Here is a 20,414-nt window from a genome sequence, read left to right as displayed (position 1 = left end):
ATAAAGTAAAGACATTGGAATGTCTCTCCGTGGGCGCGAGTGTCGGGTGTCGGCGCCGGCGTGCACTCCACGTCGAGTGGCCTCGATGCAAGCGCGCTTCAAGGCGGATCGAACGTTCTGCAACATTCCCAGTCTTCACTTAGGTACTTACCAAAATACAAAGCATATGCTTAGTTTTGGCAGTGAAGGGCTGATAAGATAAACAATACTGCAGCGGTATCATGGTCGCATTTTTATCACCTGTCATGCCATGCATCACTTTCGCACTTACATACTTGTTGGAACACTTGGAACGTGACAGGCATGGTGACAAATGATAAAAAGCCGACCATCTTAGCCCAGCTGTATGCTTATTGTAGTTAAATTAGCACCAGATAATGAAGAAGAGAATACAGAAGGTAGGTAGGTAGTTGTTTTATCTGCCTGTGTGTTTTAAATTTCGTATGAAGGACTGTCCCAATATGAAATTAAAACAAGAATATTTCTTTTCTACCCCACGAAAAGATAACGTGCTAGTCAATCAGTGCCAACCCGTTATACATACTTGCGTATTTTTACATGCAATTACACCAACAAAAAAACAAAATTCGACACGTGTTTCGCCTCTCTACGCGAGGCATCCTCAGGAGATGTTGACGGTCTGACGTTCGACCACTGAAACAATAAACACAAACCTTAATATACAGTGGAAACTCGCTAGCGCTGATCAGACAGAGCGAGAAGATAAATTTGCTTACCTGGGCAGCGTTGCATCAAAAACCGGAGGAACTGATAGCCAAAGCTAAGGAAACCTTCGCACAGCTTCGTCCCATATGAAAACTGAAAATTCGAAAACTGACGAGAGGAGACAAATTTAAAATTTTCCGATCGAACGTGAAAACCGTGCTGCTATATGGATGCCAGACGTGGAGGGTCACTATGGACATCACGCGGCGGATTCAAGTGTTTCTTCACCTTAATATACTGGCCGGGATATTTAATACTTATTAAAGAACGCCTATTAGATACATGCCGCAAAACTCCGATCGGTCACCAGATCGCGCGCCGCAAGTGGACCTGGATCGGTCACACTCTTAGAAGGGACGAAGGACAGAAGGCCCTAGAATGGACCCTGCAAGGCAAGAGAGGATCAGGCCGTCCCAAACAGTCCTGGCGGCGCTCAGTGGCATCCGAGTTGACAGCAAGCGGGCTATCCTGGCCTGAGGCGAAGCACGCAGCCCAAAACAGAACGAGGTGGCAGCGCACTGTAGACGCCCTCTGCCCCACCTAAGGGACATAGGATAGGACTTCAAGTCAAGACTACAAAATAAGCTATTATATCATGGATAAGGATGTTTGGCCACGATAACGCCCTGCATTAGCAATCTAGAATGTTATTTTATTATTAAATATAAAGTAAATTATAAAATGTAATATTTTGAAGAGATGTGTCCCGCCGAGTTTCTTGCCGGTTACATATTGGGAAACTCTCCTACAGTTCAGCAGGGATTTAAATCTTCTCGAGTCCCGGGTGATAAGGGGTGTACCGAAAACTGATGCGATTCAGAAGAAACTAAGGTTTTTAGAATAACTACAATAAAAAGCGACTTTTAATATTAATAATTTTCAGTTTTTTTTATTCATTATATTTTCTGTAAGAGTGATAGGCAGCTTCTTCCTAGCGCATTCAGTAGCAGCTTTTTATGGACTCGTTTATCATATTTGCCGCATCAGCTCGTGACCTGCTGGAATTGTAAATATTTTTTGGCTGTTTCATTCTTCTCTTTTAATACACTTCTGATTTGAGCCCTATAATAGTTGAGAGAACAGCACTGAAGGACGTTTGGAGCTCTTACTCTATTCTATGTCAACTACCAAATGCGATTTTTGTACGAAGGAAATTGTATGATTTTCGTCTTAGGCCTAGAAATAATAAGTAACACACATTTTCTGTAGCTTTAGTTATCCTAACCTTCGTACGAAGAACTAAACTGACTTTCATCGTAGTTCGTTCCTGTTGGAAGGAATGCAAATCATAACGCCTGAAAATATTGTAGAGCAAACACGCATCAACGCACTGATGCTTGTACACAAATGTCAGTCCCTTCTAGCGCCGATACGTGACACGACATAATCGAATCTTATGTACTTGCTTATTTTTTATTGTAATAAAGTTAGTTAAACAAGTTAATCGCGTTAATTATTTACAACAGGTTATGGGCCGTCCCTGCCTGATATAGTTTTTGAAAAGTATAGTGTAATAAAATAATAGTGAACACAAAAGTAAAATTAACATAACCTCACTTGCCGCGTAAAAAAACTAAGTTCTTTTTCAGCTCAAATCTTTAAATATTTGATAAAATGATGGGTACAAACACATTATCAATACAAAAATTAACTGGAAGAGATAATTTTACAACATGGAAGTTTGCAATGGAAGCGTATTTGCAACATGAAGAGTTGTATGAAAGTGTCATTACTGCAGATTATAGTGACAAGAAAAAAGATACAAAAGCGAGATCTAAAATAATACTCGCGATCGAGCCACAATTATATGTACATGTGCAAGAAGCAACCACAGCAAAACAGGTATGGGACAATTTGTGCAAAGCGTTTGAAGACTCCGGTTTACTAAGGAAAGTTGGGCTACTGAAAGATTTGATAAATACCAACTTAGAATCAAGTACAAACATTGAAGATTATATTAACAAAATTATGTCGGCAGCACACAAGTTGAGAAACATAGGTTTCAGTGTCGGTGATGAGTGGCTTGGGACATTAATGTTGGCTGGTCTCCCCGATGAATACAAGCCAATGATTATGGGTATAGAGAGCTCAGGCATAAAAATTAGTGCAGATCTGATTAAGACTAAGTTACTTCAAGAAGTAAAAACATCAGCAGATACTACTACCGCTTTTTATGTAAAGTCAAAGAAATATCCAAATCGGTTCAGTAAAAGCAAGGAGAGTCACTCGGGGAAATCTAAAGGTCCCCGTTGTTATAATTGCAACAATTATGGACATTTGGGGAAGTATTGTTGGTTTAAAAATAATAAAAAAGAAGAAAAAAGCACTTCAAATGGTTTTGTTGCCGCTTTTTCAGCTTCTGTGGGCAATTCTGATGACAGTTGGCTAGTCGATTCTGGCTGTTCATACCATATGACAATGCATGAGGAATGGCTAGAGAATAGAACAACTCCGCCTGTTCAGAGTGTCAAGATAGCAGACAACACAATACTCAAAGTACGAGACTGTGGAACATTGACCATCCGGGTACCAAGTAAAATTTCAGGACAGTTTGATCAGATACAGGTAAAGAATGTATTGTTGATTCCTGAATTAGCCCAAAATTTACTGTCATTGAGCCAAATTATTGACAGTGGAAATAGAGTCGAGTTTGATAAAAATGGATGTTCAATAATAAATATGAGTGGAAATATTGTGGCAAAAGCAAAAAAAGTAAATAATACTTATGAATTAATAACTGGCCCAAGTGGGCATGCAATGACAGTCACAACAGAAGACAAATACGTCTGGCATCAGCGTTTAGGTCACATTAATTACAGTGACTTAGAGAAAATTCCACAATATACAGAGTTTTCCTCACAGGAAAAAGCAGAGGCTTGTACTTCATGTTTAAAAGCAAAGCAGACCAGGCAACCGTTCAAGAATGAAGGTTCTCAGGCAACACAGCTGCTTGAAGTTATTCATTCAGACCTCTGTGGCCCAATGGAGAAACAGTCTATCGGAGGTGCAAGGTACTTTTTAACATTTATAGATGGTTATTCGAGAAAAGTATTTGTCTATTTCCTGAAACAAAAAACAGAGGTATTAGAGAAGTTTTTAGATTTAAAAGAAGAGTAGAAAATGAACTTGATATGAAAATAAAAACTATTAGAACAGATTGTGGAACAGAATACAAAAATCATAAGTTTGATCAATGTTTGAAAAGTTTTGGGATAAAACATCAAACAAGCATACCTTACACACCAGAACGAATGAACCGCACTCTGGTGGAACGGGCTAAATGCATGATGTTTAATGCTTCATTACAGACGGAGTACTGGGCTGAGGCTGTAGCCACAGCCGCACATATCATCAACAGATCTCCTTGTCGCTCTCTCCCTGAAGTCACTCCAGAAGAATTATGGACCGGATCAAAACCTGACCTAAGCCACATGAAAATTTTTGGATGCCGGGCTATGGTGCACATTCCCAAACAGAAGCGACACAAGTTTGATCCAAAATCTAGAGAATTGATATTTGTCGGGTACAGTGACTGTACCAAAGGCTACCGATTTGTTGATGAAAGAAGTAAAGAAGTAGTAATGAGCCGTGATGTAGTATTTTTGGAAGAGACAGTTGGGCAGAACAAAGCTATGAATAAATGTGAAATTGAAAAAATAAGAAAATTGCCTGAGCAAAATAAAGCTCATGATAAGATAAATGAAGAAATAAGGACAATAAATAATAATAGAAATGAGAATGAGGCAATTCATTTTGAAATAGAGAAAAACAATAATCATGAAGAAAGTCAGAGTGAATCAAGTGACACTGAAAATAATGTGGATTTTAGTGAGGTGTTTGAAGAACCATGTGATATGGATGAGACATATGTTCCTTCAGATAACACTACTATTATAAGTCCTGAAGTGCGTCGTATAAATTTGAGACCACGCCGACGCCATGATGTCGTTGATAACATAGAATCGAATTCATTTTTATGTTTCAGCTCTGAATCAGCAATGAGCTTGTTGGATAATGATCCTCAAGACCATGTAGAAGCCCTAAAGTGTGAAAATTCAAATTTTTGGAAAACTGCTATGGAACATGAATATCAATCATTAATCGAAAATAACACATGGACTGTTGTAGATTTACCAAAGGGCAAGAAAATTATTCCCTGCAAGTGGGTATTTAAAACTAAAAGGGATGACGTTGGCAACATTGCTCGCTACAAGGCGCGCCTCGTCATTAAAGGCTTTAGACAAACCAAAGGCATTGATTATCACGAAGTGTACGCTCCAGTGGTACGCTATGCATCGGTAAGATATCTCATTGGCCTAGCAGCTAAATATGGCTTAAAAATCCACCAGATGGATGCGATCACAGCATTTCTCCAAGGTGATGTAGAGGAAGAAATATACATGGCGTTACCACCTGGTTATGAAGTAGAAAATAAAGTTTGTCGACTCAACAAAGCTCTGTATGGTTTAAAGCAAGCGAGTCGACAGTGGAACAAAAAGTTAAATGCTGCTCTGTTAGAAATTGGTTTAAAGAGATCAAACGTAGATCCTTGCATATACTACAGACTTACAAGTGAAAATGATATATTTTTTATTGCAGTATATGTCGACGACATACTCTGTCTATTCAACAACGAAAAGACTGTAAAGTTTATTAAAGGAAAACTGGGAGAAAAATTTAAAATAAAAGATCTCGGTCCAGCTCAACCAATGTATTGGCTTCAAAATAACGCAGAGTGATAATCTGAATACAATTTCCCTCGATCAATCACTTTATGTTGAGAAGATATTGCACAGATTCAAGATGTATGATTGCAAGCCAGTACCTACACCTTTTGAAGCTGGTGCTCAGTTGAAGAAGGCTGAAAATGAAAATGAAATTCTAAAAAACATACCCTATCAAGAAGCCGTGGGATGTTTACTGTACTTATCACAGGGTACACGCCCTGATATAACTTTTGCTGTCAATTCTGTAAGCAGATTTAATAATTGTCCGACAACTCAGCACTGGGCAGCTGTTAAGAGAATATTTAGATATTTGAGAGGAACAATTAACTTGCAGCTCACATTCAAGAAAGACAGCAATAATATGACTGGCTATTGTGATGCAGATTGGGCCAGTGACACATTAGACAGAAGATCCTGTACAGGATATATTTTTATCTTTCAGGGTGCTGCCATAAGTTGGAACTCCAAAAAACAGGCCACAGTGGCGCTTTCATCTACTGAGGCAGAATATATGGCCTTGAGCTCTGCTGTACAAGAAGCGCTTTGGCTTAAACAGCTTGAAGATGATTTTTGGCATAAATCTTCAGGTACGCCAATAACTTTGTATTGTGATAATCAGAGCGCTATTAGTATTTCAGGTTCTGGTGCCTATCATGCTCGGAGCAAGCATATCGATGTGCGATACCATTTTGTGAAGGACAAGATTGCTGCCAGAAAAGTAAACGTCGAATACATCAGTACCAATGGCATGATAGCTGATGCACTTACCAAAGGACTACCTCGCCTGAAGCTTACTACCTTCACAGCTGCAATGGGTTTGCATTCAGGAGAGGATGTTGGAAGGAATGCAAATCATAACGCCTGAAAATATTGTAGAGCAAACACGCATCAACGCACTGATGCATGTACACAAATGTCAGTCCCTTCTAGCGCCGATACGTGACACGACATAATCGAATCTTATGTACTTGCTTATTTTTTATTGTAATAAACTTAGTTAAACAAGTTAATCGCGTTAATTATTTACAACAGTTCCACTTTAGCCGCATATGTACCCCAGGTTTTACGATAATTATGACAGGTATGCTTCGTTTTCGTTTCTGATTCTGATTCTGAGTTATTTATTATGAAATGCACGAAACTTCGTAATTTTATGTTTCGAAATCAGGCATGTACGATGTTGAAAATTTTATTGCTTTTTGGAAAATACCAATTTTCAGTGATCTCTTCTATATATCGGTGTAAAGTCGAACAGCGTAAAACCAGAATTATTTATATTGGAATATATAATATAATAAGACTTCTCATCGCGGTAAGAATGCCGAAGTCATCTTGCTTAGAAACAAACATACAGTGGCTTGAAATTTACAGTTATTTCGGTACAGGCCTTATATAGGTATATATCTTTATTTGACGTCCATAAGTGCATTGAATTGTTATTTTTTTTTTTTTTTTTTCTATTTATTTAGAAACAAACAGTCATACACAATTTTTGATCAAAACTTATAGACAAAAAATAGACCTATAGTTTCATATGTAGAAATAAAATATAAACAGGTCCGTGGCTATTACAAAAAACAAAAATACTTAAATCTGTATTTTATAATAACAAATACTTGAAATATGTAAATCAGTGATTTGATACGTCTGCAGAAAATAAGTTACATATACATCGTAGTCTCGTAGTACATTAAATTTAAGCAAATAACAAATTACAGTTATAATCAATATTTAAATGCATTCTTAAGTTGTGTTAGTGAACAGTTAAAAATGTCTAAATCATTAAGTTTTTGATTCTCATTAAAAAGTTTACATGCGCGTTTGATAAATACATTCCCACCGTAACCAGTCCTGCTGAATGGAATAAAAAATAAGTTTCTTTTACGACAACAGCGCTCACGTCTTCGCGGAACTCTAAAACAGATTTTATGTAAAAGAATAGGGGCTTCTAATTGTGAATGGAAAATCTTAAAAAGCAAAACGGAATCAGTGGAATCTCGACGGTCACTAAGAGTTTGAATATTTAAACGTTTACAGGTGTCGGTATAGTCAGCAGTATAAGCTAGTCCAGTCCTGAAGCACAGTGATTTAATAAATATTTTTTGAAGTCGCTCAATTCTGTCGATGTGTACTTTGTAAAAAGGTTTCCACACTGAGCAAGAAAATTCAAGGTGACTACGCACAAAACTATTGTAGAGAATTTTATATGTCAAGCGGCTTTTAAATGGTTTCCCAACACGCATTATGAATCCTAACTGTTTATATGATTTTGTCAGCATTTTATCAATATGTGGGATAAAAGTAAGTTTGCTATCCATAATCACACCAAGATCTCTAATTTCGGTTACTCTATTTAAGGTTTTACCCGATAAGTTGTAAGAATAATTAATTACATTTTTCTTTTTTGAGAAGGTGATAACATTGCATTTATCTAAGTTAAGAAACAAATTATTTATTTCACAGTAGCTGACTAAGTTGTTATACGAATTGTTATCTTTATCTTGGTAAATTGTAAAAAAATAGATGTAAATACATTTCTGCGCCCTCAGATCTTAAGCATATGTCTATAGTATAGGTTCTAAAAATGATTTAGCGGCGATTTTCAATTTCAAGTTCCAGATCGATGGATCCTGCACAAATTTTTCTAACTTTTGGAAGTGTTCGGTCGAGTTTCGGGTAATGTAGCACAACATGTTTTAGCTAACTATTGTTTCGTTTAAGACAATGATGATTTAGAACATCGATCATCGGAGATAGTACTTGCGTTTAGTAGCAAATGTATTAACTCAAACTAAACCCTAATCAATTATGTAAACAGGCTCTAAGGCAAGTGTACATGCTGGTAGGGGCCTTATCAGATAAAAATAAAATGTTGATTATCTCAATAATGGAGTAAATTAGAATACCGGTGACTTGAGAAAGTTACTTAATTTAAGCTACGGAGTGCGCCCTTGAAAAACAGTTATAGGACTACTTTTGATCTGTACCCCTAGTGTAAATTTTAGCAACATCATAACGTGACGAACGCGTTTGCGTTAAGTCTCATTTTGTATAGGATTTTGAGTTTCCAAAACGTCCCGCTTGGCGCGTTCTTTCTAAATCCAATACAAAATGAGACTAAACGCAAACGCGTACGTCACGTTTCAAAATCGAATTTATTTACACTAGGGGTACTGTACCCCTAGTGTAACTTTGATCGACATCATAAGGTGACGAACGCGTTTGCGTTAAGTCTCATTTTGTATAGGATTTTGAGTTTCCAAAACGTCCCGCTTGGCGCGCTCTTTCGAAATCCAATACAAAATGAGACTAAACGCAAACGCGTACGTCACGTTTGGAAATAGAATTTATTTACACTAGGGGTACTGAGCGTCTTAGTTTAGTGTAGTTTTTGTTTTTGCGTTTTCAGTATGTTACTATATATTAATTAATGCTTCCGAGTAAAATATAAAAGCGTTGGGCGATTGCTGCGGTCAGGCCGGCTCGCGGGGTGCCAGGGCTCACGACAACATGCACGCGTGCTCCCGACACCACCTTATTACAATAACTCGCCGAGCGCAGGCGAGTCCGAGTCCTGCCCCGCGAGGACCTCAGAGCCTGTCCAGGCGAAACATACTTGTAGACCCTCGCGCGTTCCTGAGATAGTAGACTCACATACCAGCGTAGAAGAGGCACTTAACTTAGGGATGGTTTAACATTTGAACTTTAAATAAGCAGATCACAGTACAGGATGGATTTTTTAAATGCGGTCCTGAGGGTAGCTACCCGATTTCGTGCTGCTACGCCTGTGCTACGCCAAAATGGTCTTAGGAGAGCATTTCTTACTTTTTAATTTACGATTATTGATTGACATTTACATATATCGGAAATCGTCAATTTAGACAAAAGTTTTCGATTCCATTCGATTTTATTATACACATATGCTAGAATTAAAAAGCATATTAGAGACCAACATAGGTTAGGGAACTAGAAACGTCACAAATGGGAGAAAATATTTTCTATAATAAAAAATGTAATTTAACATCCGTGGCGCATGCTGTGTGGGGATCGCTCGGCCTATTTGACCAGATCAAATATTATCATTTCGAACACTTCCACGGTTGTCAGCTTTGAGCTCCCTCATCCGCTGCGTTAACATAGTGGTCTGTGTGTTTTGAGTTTAACAAATCGGTCAACTACTCTAGAACTTCTTGTCGTACTGATGTATCGGTGACTACTTCTGTGACTTATCTCAAGGTACACTGGTTCGAATATTAGTTACCTCGCCCACGTTCGGTGGCGCCGCAACGTGCCGCGCTCGTGCCTCGCGGTGCCGGCCGGCGGGCCCGTGCCCGCGAGCCGACTGCAAGCGCGGGCTCATTTCCTGCTGCCACGGAATCTATTACAAACAACACATCGACCCACACTTTACGCTCGTGCTCCCTGTTCAGTTGTCGGAAGCTCCGGGCCACTACACCAGGCTTGTAGCAAACTGCTCGCGCACTGCTCAGTTACGAGTTGTAGCAGCTGAGATGCAATATTCCGTTTTAGGCAATAGGGAAAAATTGAGTCGAACCAAGCTAAATCTGTATGGCCTTTGCTTTGACAAAATGTGGATTAACAGCAAATGTCAATAAAAAGATGACGCTTATAATGACATCCTCCACTCTGTTTTATTCAAATCGGTGCAACGTTAGCTTAGGCAGACTCTATCTTTTGTTGTTGTTGTGTCATTCAGAGTGTTTAAGACCAAGTTCGGCCTGGCCAGCCACATTAGGGCCCATAATCGGTGTAATCCGTAATTGCTGAGGTCGCCGTTATCGAAATCGATGAGGAGGACTATATATTGCATGATGTGCTTGACGCAAGGCCTAAGTAGACTAATAGAGAAATTAGTAAGTAAGTGAACTTATAAGGTTGTCTGGAAGAGATCGCTTCTTAGCCATAAGACCGCCTGTTGGTTCCTAACTTTTAAGTGTTTTTTCATTTTCTGTCTATTTTTAACTGTATGGTGCACAATAAAGAATATTTACTTACTTATTTTTGTATGTTAAAGTTGAAATAAATGACCATTTGAAAATAGGTATTAAAGCAATCTGATCTGATCGCGAATCTCAAAAGGGGTGAACCCAAGATGCTAGACTGGTTTAGTAGACAGTGGACAGAAAAAGAGCATTACTCGCACGCCGTCCGTCGCCGCGTCGCCGCCTAATTCCTGTGCTTATATTCGGAACGGGCCGGCAGGTGCTGTATCAGGCACGGCGCGGGGGGTGCGGCGGGGGCGGGCGGAGGCGCAAGATAAGCGATATCGCGGCGCCACATCCGCGCGCTTTACGGCCGCGTTACACCTCAAACCTCCTCCCCGGCCCATATTCTCAAACTGGTTTCTACTCTTCTGAGAGCTAGTTACCAGTGTTACATGCCCGCTAGATTTGTTGCCCATCATAGACTGGAGTATACTGGTCGGCGTACTGCGCGGCCTGACTCCTACGGAATGGGTATGTGAATGACCTCCAAGCTATAGCTGCACCGGCGCCGGCTATCTTCACCGCTCACAAGCTACTTACCTGCCGTATAGTCACGGTTTTACGGCTTCCTTTAAGGGCTTTGACATGGTGCCAGCGCTTCTACGCTTAGAGTTGTCAGGCTAAATAAAAACTCGATGAAGTATAATGTTTATAAGTAGTATACACTCGATCTCTTTGGTTATAAGTGAATTCTACTACAGAGAGTGTGGTTACGAGTATGCTTTGTCCTGGGCAAAAAGTGTCTCAAAACACGCTCGCGCTTAATAAGTATCTCTCATCAGGTAAAAACCGACGAAATCTGCCACACGAATGATTTAAACCTAGAATAAACGAGGATTATACCTTGATATATTTTACCGACTTAAATATATGCTAAAACAAATTGCGGGCAGGCGCCGCGCCCGAAAGGTGATGATGGCATTTTTTTCTATCAGATACCACAATGCTGATTAGGCCACTGAGGCATTTTTGTAAATAAGTACATAAAGTTTTGCCATCCCAAGGCTTCACAGAAAAAGCTTATCCCGGGTTAGGCATAATCTCTACCGACGAATGACTACACTAACACTCCCCTGGTCGTGGTACGCCATATCACATTGCACCAAATAGCATCTCGATGGAGTAACCATACGCCTCCGCGCTGCAGGCGTCGTGTTGTAACGAGACTGCTGCGTTTAATGATCCACTGAAACACTCATTACGTTAATTACTAATTGTGGCTAATTACCCTTTCATTAGTATAACGATTCCCTAAAACATTCACCACTTATTAAAATCCCATTTTCTCACAGTGGAATACAATAGGCTTGGTGCGTCTGAATGACATAGAAGGCTATATTACGAGTAAAGACACTTTTTCAACACAAGATATATGGTTAAGATTCAGATATAGCAAGAGTTGTCGTATTCCATATGTTTGTAATATATATGAGACCATCTATTAAGTATTTCTGTAATGTTAAGTAGGCGTGTCAAAAATGTAACGCAGCGAGCGGGTGGACTACGAATCTGTTTTAAAGTAAATGTGGAGTGACAATATTATTACTTTTATTATTTATTTAATCTTTATTGCACAATACATATTATATTATAGCCTTTTTTATTCCTTATCTTTTTACATTTAGTTACATGTATACATAATTTTAAAAATAGTAATACAATTCAACATATGACAACATCGAAGTCGTCATTTATAAATAAAATTGTAAAATGTAATAAAATAATCCTAATTATATTAATTTAATAAATGAGCAAAATTGTTTTATAAAATTTACCCACTTTGAAATATTGAAATAATTATATTTATATCAGTCTTAAAGTTAATATTAAACAGAAAATATAGTATTATAAAAAAATATCTCACATTGTATTTGTATTTCATTATTTAATTAAATAAATAAAACACATTTCATTATTTCATTCGAATAGATAGTAAACTTATGATTAAAAATAAAATTAAAAAAAAAGACTACTTATATTTATGTATAGCATGCCGTTTTTTTTTTGTTACTTGAAATATTTTCTATTCTAAGGACATCTTCGCGAGTAATGGCCTCCTCCATACTCTTCCAGGTGTCTCTGTCTCTTGTTTTTTTTATCCAGTCTTTTCCAGCTACTGTGATAATCTCATCATTCCACCTGTCTGTCGGTTTTCCTTGCATCCTTTTATTAGGCGGGCCTGTCCATGTAGTGATTTTTCTTATCCATTTATTGGGGTTCATACAGGCAACATGGCCAGCCCACTTCCATTTTTGTTTCTTGCAGTATTCTAGGGCATCTATAACATTCGTTCGTATTCTGTCTTTATACTTCTCTCTAAAGCTGCTTGACATGTTCGAATTTTGTGTTTGGTGTCGCTACCATGTATCCATGTTTGGCTGCCGTAGGACAGACGGGGAAGTATGCAGGAATCTAGAACTTTTTTCTTCGTAATGTAATGTTAAGTAGGCGTGTCAAAAATGTAACGTAGCGAGCGGGTGGACTACGGACCTGTTTTAAAGTACTTAAATGTGGAGTGACACAATATTATTACTTTTATTATTTATTTAATCTTTGAAACAAGAATGGATGAGGCAAGCTGACGGCACCCCGGCCGGGAATATCGACCCGACTATCATGAACAAGGGGACCGACCTTCCTAGGAAACTATGGTGTCGCTTAAACCGCTTAAGAACCGGGCACGGACGATGCAACTTCTTCCGGCATAAGTGGGGTTGGAGAGACTCCGCGCTATGCGACTGCGGCATCGAGGACCAGACTATGGAGCACATCATCCAGCGGTGCCCACTCCGCGCATACTCGGGTAGCCCGGTTGATCTATTAGACTTGACGCCCGATGCTGTGCAATGGTTGCAAAACTTGGATGTTGCCTTATAAATAATACTGTATATGTGTAATTTTGCCTATGTGACTATATCGCCATACGATTAAATAAATAAATCTTTATTGGACAATTCATGAAGGTACAAATGGCGGACTTAATGCCTTAAGGCATTCTCTACCAGTCAACCAGTGGGTTAAACCAGAAAGATTAAGTAGGTGCAGTGTCTTTTGAAGTAAATGAATTTGTAACCAATACTATATATGAATATAAACTATATATTAATTATATTAATAAACATAATACTATATATATATAATACTTTTATATAGGTATAACAACTTTCCAACAGAGAGAAACTTTGGAAACATGTAACTTGTCTGTTACGTCAAAAACTTGAGCGACTTGAAAGAATTCTAAAAATAGTGTTGTTTGAAGGTCTAAAAATACCTACCTAGGTGTCTGCTAAAAAATGGTATTTATTTATCCAGTCCAGCTTAATAAAACATATTTGTGAAGCCTTCGTCGTCTTCATAAATTGCTAACTCCACCGTCAAGCTCCGTAACGCAGCGCGGGCCGGCGACGCCGCAACCCCACGAATGCCGATATTACCTGCCGGCACGCCGTCGAGAAATGCCCAGCATCTGTCATAAGAGGCGAGATAATCCGTGAGACGTGTAGTGAATGTAGCGGGTGTCGGTTGTCCCCTCGGTGCGTGGCGCGCCCCGGCCCTGACCTACATAGCGCCGCGGGCCGTCGCCTGCCCCTCGCGTCACGCATCCCCGCCACGCACTTTCACTGACGATGCTGCATCCTGATAATATTATTTATATTTGTCTTGCTACACTCGTGGCAAGTTGTCATCAAAAGCACTTATTTAATTTTAGTTTTTTTATCTTCATAAGTTTTGAATAAGGAATTTGCTTGGTAAAAAAATTAATAACAACAACAAGCAATCGGTACAGAATGCAAAGTTATCTAGTAGAAAACTTTAGTTCATAACACTTTAAAATATATTTTCTTCTTATGTGGTTAAAATCTCCAATGTCAGATAAAACAACTTACCTACATATATTTATTTTCTTAATGTGAACGAACTGTAATAGATTCTCGATGAAATAGTTATTTGTACAACAAGAGAGCAAAGTTTGATACTTCCTCGAGTCCTTGTTTTGAGTCCCGTGCAAGCGAAAGATTCTATAATAGGTTCACGAGCGTAGCGAATGAATCTAATTTAGAATCTTGAGCGTAGTAAGGGGCTCAAAAGCGCACGAGATGTAAATAACTTTGATCTCGTAGCACACAAAAATTTTCACGTCAGTCAGCCATCAAAAAATACAACCTGAAAAAATGTAATCCGTCTTCATCACTATTTCACACATGTTTTCTGAAGGTATTCTAACAATTAACTTTAATTACCGCAATAAAACAAAACGAAAGAAATTTCAATAAAATAATACGAAAAAATCGACAACTTTTTTTTGTAAAAAAAAACTTTGTAAGATACGGTCCGAATTGCGGATACTACTATTTGTCAACTATAGTAGAGATCGTTAAGAGTAGTTAATTAGAATTATTTACTGCGTAACAATTGCGTAAATTTGTATAAGTTCATTGTTTTCATTTTATAATAAAATATGGTGTTTTTATTAAATTTTCAACTTTTATTTCTATAATTAATTATTACAAATGAAGACTGGTAGGGTGTTTTGGAACGATGCGGTCTGACTTATTTCGGGGGTCTATTATAAACCGTCAATATACCGTTGAATTATGTATGCTCTTTTTTGTCTCTTTCTTGTGCTAATGACGTAAAAGAGACAAAGACAATGGAATCCAAATACTTCGAACTTGTTTTAGGCCCCGCACATTGAAATGACATTCGAATATAAAGGTCAATTGAATGTTATTTTGTCTCACTCAGTGAGCAAAATGCGATTTTGCTCACTGTTTTTAAGCAGCAAATTACCCTTGTTCGAGCTGCTGACGTGAAAATAAATAAACGTCATGAATTTGTAAGATCAATTAATATTATTTAAACGATGCTATGATAATCGTAACGGTACATGATATAAATAAAGATGGTTAAATATAAGTCATTGTCTTCATGTTGCCATGCAGTCGGCCCCGCGGCCGCCAGTCGGCATGACGCCGCCTCCGCCGGTCGGCGTGACGCCGACTCCCGAATGCAATTGTGCTTTCTGCCAATATGGGTACATGTACATTTTACAGACGTACTGGAATTGCATCTATTATAGTATCGGTAACAGTTTACCGATTACCGCAATGACATACAAACAGAAGACACACACACAGGCCAATTTGAACAAACACTGACGTCATAATGATATCCGAATGATGTTATTTAGGCGCGTCTCCTGCAACAAGTACGGGCGAAATGAAAAATTTAATGACATCCAGGCCAACTGGAACGTACACTGACATCAAAATGACATCTCGTACTTTCATGTACATGTATTGGCGCGGACGAGACGCACGTTAACTAAATAACATCATTCTGACGTCAGGGTACGTTCGAATTGGCCTGCAATTCATGCATACAAAATTTTCGTTTCAGAATTCTAAAAAAACAGTTTGTATTTATATTTCAATATGTGAAGCAATTTTATATTGACATGCGCACACAAATCTCAAAATAAAGTTGTGTCACACTTCCGCCGCCCCGCAATGTTTGTGGAATGTGACGGAGGCTGATCATGCTTTAACAATCTGATTTGGTTGCCATCTTGTTTTGACACGAGCCCGAGTCAGCCGCCACTGCACGCATGAAATGCAATCAGAGAAAGTAACTTAAAATATTGTACGCAACACCTGAGATGCTTGATGACATGACTGAAGGTCGTGTCAGAATAAGATGAGAACCATATCCAATTGTTAAGGTCCGTAGGTTCAGAGAGCGTTGTTTTTGAAAAAAACCGTACCGCTATTTTAGATCTCAATACGGTTGCCAAAAATTTAATTAGTAATCTTGAGGAATCCTGTTTTTGTTTTACTTTAGCTTAATATAAAAAACACGAACATACGTCTAAAACGCACTTTAAAAAATTGTAACAATTTATAAGCAAAAGCTAAAAATATGAAAATTGATTGCTGCAATTTTTGAGTTTACTCAACGATTACTTCTTTTTGTTAAAATATAAACCAAGAAAATTCAAAAACATGATATCCGAGGTCCCGAGTACGCGCATACATCTCGTTTACTACACTCAGTGAGAGTGAGAGAAGAACACGATCAAAACAAAATCGGCCCCACGGACGGAAACTTTACGTCTTACGTCTAATCGATACCAACGGCCCGATTCGAAGAATGAGATACGATAACAATAAGTTCTGGTTTAGATAAGTTCTCATTTAGATATCATTTGTATGTCGTATAGTTGACAGAAGCAGCTCGATTGGGGCAACCATGTCACTTTCACGTTAGAAATATCGTAGATAGATGTTATTGGGATCACAGCGGTATCGAAATAAATGTCAATTTTCATCTAGTTATCGGTCTTTTAAAGATCTTTCCAAGATCTTAAACGTGTCCTAATTATTCTTCGAATGGGGCCGTATATCTTACGTCCACGTTTAAGAGTATCGTCTTAAACATAACCGCGTAGCGCAACGTCGTAGTAGTGCTACGTCGTAGCAACGCTACATCTACAGCGTAGCCTCACAGAACAAGAAGTTAGTGCAAAGAGAGCGCGAGTGCAGCATAGACGAAAAGTTTATTAAATAGTGTTGCTCGCGTGACGTGCAGTCACTACAGCCTTGTGTCCGCAGCACAGGGGCGACAATCGCGCGACACGGCGGCAGCGGCCGATGCCAGCAAAAGCGGCGTTATTCCACATGCCATGCGCTCAACCGAGCCGAGATAAGTGCGTCCTCTCTCTCACACTACATATGTGTACTAAGGACTTCTTATGATTATGATGATATCATAATTACCGTGCGTCACACTTGCGCTAGTACATGTGCGGACAAGCATCAGCGAAATGCACCATAACTCAATGACACCATACATAGATGTCATTTTGGTGTCAATGTAAGTTCGAATTGGCCTGTAAGAGGTCTATTATTAGAGGTTTACCATTATTCATTCAATTATGAAAAGTAGTAGTTAGGCAACTTTTTTGCCCTCTGTATTCGAACTACCAGTGGGCACCAACTTCCGGAAAGTTGGTGGCCACTGGCAGTCATCAGACTAATGCGAATCCGTCCGTACGCCGCTCTGGTGTGTGAGCGAGACAGCGCCATGTTCGCACACCGGAGCGCCTGGACATTGGACGGTTGCCACCAGCGCAGCGCTCGGTAAGAGATGAGAACACGGTGAAGGACACTTATCTTCCCTCCGTACTCGGCGCTGAACTTTGATCGTCAGTCGGAGCCGCCGTATTGAGCAGGCACGCCGGAGTTCCTTAACTACTTCGCTTACGAGTTGGCGGCTATTTTTGAGGGGGCTCGTGGACAGATGGGATATTCAGAAGTTAAACACATGCTTGGAATGTTGTTAGTGTCTGAGTCCTACGAATATATAATATTAACATGAATAATGTATGAGAAGGGAAGAGAACAATCAAATATTAGTAGCACAAGCCTATAAAATTTATCGTTAGCCATTTTGTTGCATGAAATGAGTATCCCACCGAAAACATTTTCATGGAAAATGTTGCCAAGATGAAATCATATGTCTCACACTGTCAAAAAGTTATTAGATTTCATGTAGAGCCTAGCTTCTAGCTCAACGCGCCCTAACTTCACAAACTACATCTTACGGTTCGATTCGAATTTTAAGATACATCAAACATTTGTTAAAGATACGATATGGATTAGATATGTCAGTGACAAAAGTGACATTTTCACTCACTTGTTGACGTTGTCACTTTTAATTGACATCCATATCGTATCGTATCCTTACGTAATTTTTGACGTATCTTAAAGTTCGAATCCGGCCATTAGTCAAAACATGTGGCCAACCGTTTCCACCACGACCAAATTTTAGCTTTCTAGGACTTCAGGATTTTGAATTTTGCAGATCATCTGTGAGTGAGTGATTGAGTGAGTGAGTGAGTGTGGGGGTTTTTGTTTGAAGAAACGTCACTTTTGACACTGACATATCTGATCCATACCGTATCTAAACCTAATATTAGACGTATCTTAAAGTTCGAATTGAGCCGTTAGTGACGAAATCGTTTTTTTAATGACAATAAAATTTAATAGACGACGAGCTATGCAATTTAATCTTTTTTTGATTAATAAGTCCAATTGCCATCATATCCCGAGATATTTTCTTATCTGAATGGATTATACAAACCCAAAACCCAAGTGCTTCGAGAAAAGGTAGGAATTACCCTTGCGCTTCGCTCGACTCGGCTTGGCGGGGGCACTACCGGGCCCCCAGATTTTTGTCAAACTTCTGCTGTCTCGATTGTTTTCCTTCGACCTGTAAAATTGAATGATCTTTGAACGAAACAGTGGTTTTGGTACGTGATATTGCTTAAATATTGTATTCCATTTGGCAGCATTCATATTTGACCAAACATTACAGCCATAACTTAAATATAAAAATATAAATATAAATAAATATTATAGGGACATTCTTACACAAATTGACTAATAGTCCCACGGTAAGCTAAGAAGGCTTGTGTTTTGGGTACTCAGACAACGATATATATAATATTAAAATACTTAAATATATAGATAACATCCATGACTCAGGTACAAGTATCTGTGCTCATCACACAAATACCATACCGAGAGGACCATCGGCTTCCCAGGCAGGGTCACTACCCACTAGGCCGGACCTGTCGTCAAACTCGATGAACGTCGATTTATCCACTTTATTTAATAATTTCGCTCATAAACTCCATACACGCAATTTATTCAGAAACGGTTAATATAAAAAAGGTTGTCTGTTAGAGATCGTTCTTTAGCGATAAGACCTGTGGCTGTTGTCACCTGTGTTCATGTATTATGTATGTCTCTCTGTAAATGTTATTTTGAGGTTGTGCAATAAAGTGGATTTGTATTGTATTGTATAATATGAATATAGTTTAACATCATTCAGTCGAAGTCCTTTTTGATATCATCCTTAAACCTGCATCCTTAAACATTGCAAAATGTACGAAGTTTGAGAAATTTGTTTCAATGCCGCGTATACGATTCTAGTTTCGGGATTAGTGTCGGCGTGTAGGGCTCATTAGAGCGGCGAGGAGGACGAGGAGTAATCGAGCGACCTCTGACAGAGTTTACGGACAGTAGCCTCTCTGGTCTGTAGTATCACAGGATGAAACATATTTGAGTCAGGTTTTCGTCACAACACATAACCAAGGTACTTGAATTGAATAGGAGTAAGTAAGTAGACTTCTTTAGACGCTGTACCACCTGCTGACTGGCGGTGCGACTGTGAGCTGGATGTATGCTGACTACTAGGTAGATCGATAGATAGTGCGCCACGGGTTTGGGGAGGGCCAAATTAATCCCAGACTCGATCCCTAGGATGTTAGACATTTTAGGAAAATTTCGAAAATGTTGAGTGACTACGACATCCGGCCCACAAAGGAAGAAATATTAAGCGATCCCTAAGCATGCTTTTAATGTTCACGGATGTGGCAGTCACACAGAAAAATAGTAATGTATTCTACATTACGATATTAAAGAAATTAACAAAACAATTCCAATTAGCAACTAAAATAAAATAATTACAACTCTAGCCCGATCTGGGGACACGTACACAGCATTTTACCAACCAACGAAGTAAATATTATCCCATCAAAAACATTTTCATGTAAAATGTAGCCACGACGAGACCATAAGGCTGTAACGTTGTCAAAAATATATCAAATCTCTTGTAGAGCCCAGCTTCTAACTCTACAAGCCCTAACTTCACAAACTCTATTCCTTACGCAAAATATATGGCTCCCCAATCCGCATTGGGCTAGCGTGGGGTCTTTAGCGCGAGCCCCCTCGCGCATGAGAGGAGGCCTGTGCTTAGCAGTGGGATGTATAACGGCTGAATTATTATTATTATTTGTAAAACAATATGTAGCCGATCTCCACCATTTCTCATGTGAAAACTATGTGACAGATTTCCGAACGAGATTTTGAAATATTTTTATTTTGTCAAC

General features: G+C 38.9%; 1 long non-coding RNA gene across 3 annotated transcripts; it reads right to left on the bottom strand.

Annotated features, from left to right (window-relative positions):
* Positions 1 to 12,754: 12,754 nt before the first annotated feature.
* LOC133520888 (uncharacterized) lies at positions 12,755 to 19,247 on the bottom strand. 3 transcript variants are annotated; one of them, XR_009799822.1, is made up of 3 exons: positions 18,639 to 19,247; positions 13,735 to 17,811; positions 12,755 to 12,949 (listed from the first exon to the last, which is right to left on the bottom strand). It is a non-coding gene; the product is annotated as an uncharacterized LOC133520888 (long non-coding RNA). The 3 variants fall into 3 exon arrangements; XR_009799821.1 differs by having other exon boundaries at positions 13,735 to 18,730; positions 19,042 to 19,169; XR_009799820.1 differs by having other exon boundaries at positions 13,735 to 18,730; positions 18,892 to 19,026.
* Between the last annotated feature and the right edge of the window lie 1,167 nt (positions 19,248 to 20,414).

Source organism: Cydia pomonella, chromosome 8 (genome assembly GCF_033807575.1).
Source record: "Cydia pomonella isolate Wapato2018A chromosome 8, ilCydPomo1, whole genome shotgun sequence".
Taxonomy (NCBI): Eukaryota; Metazoa; Arthropoda; class Insecta; order Lepidoptera; family Tortricidae; genus Cydia; species Cydia pomonella.
This window is presented reverse-complemented; position numbering and strand designations above follow the sequence as displayed.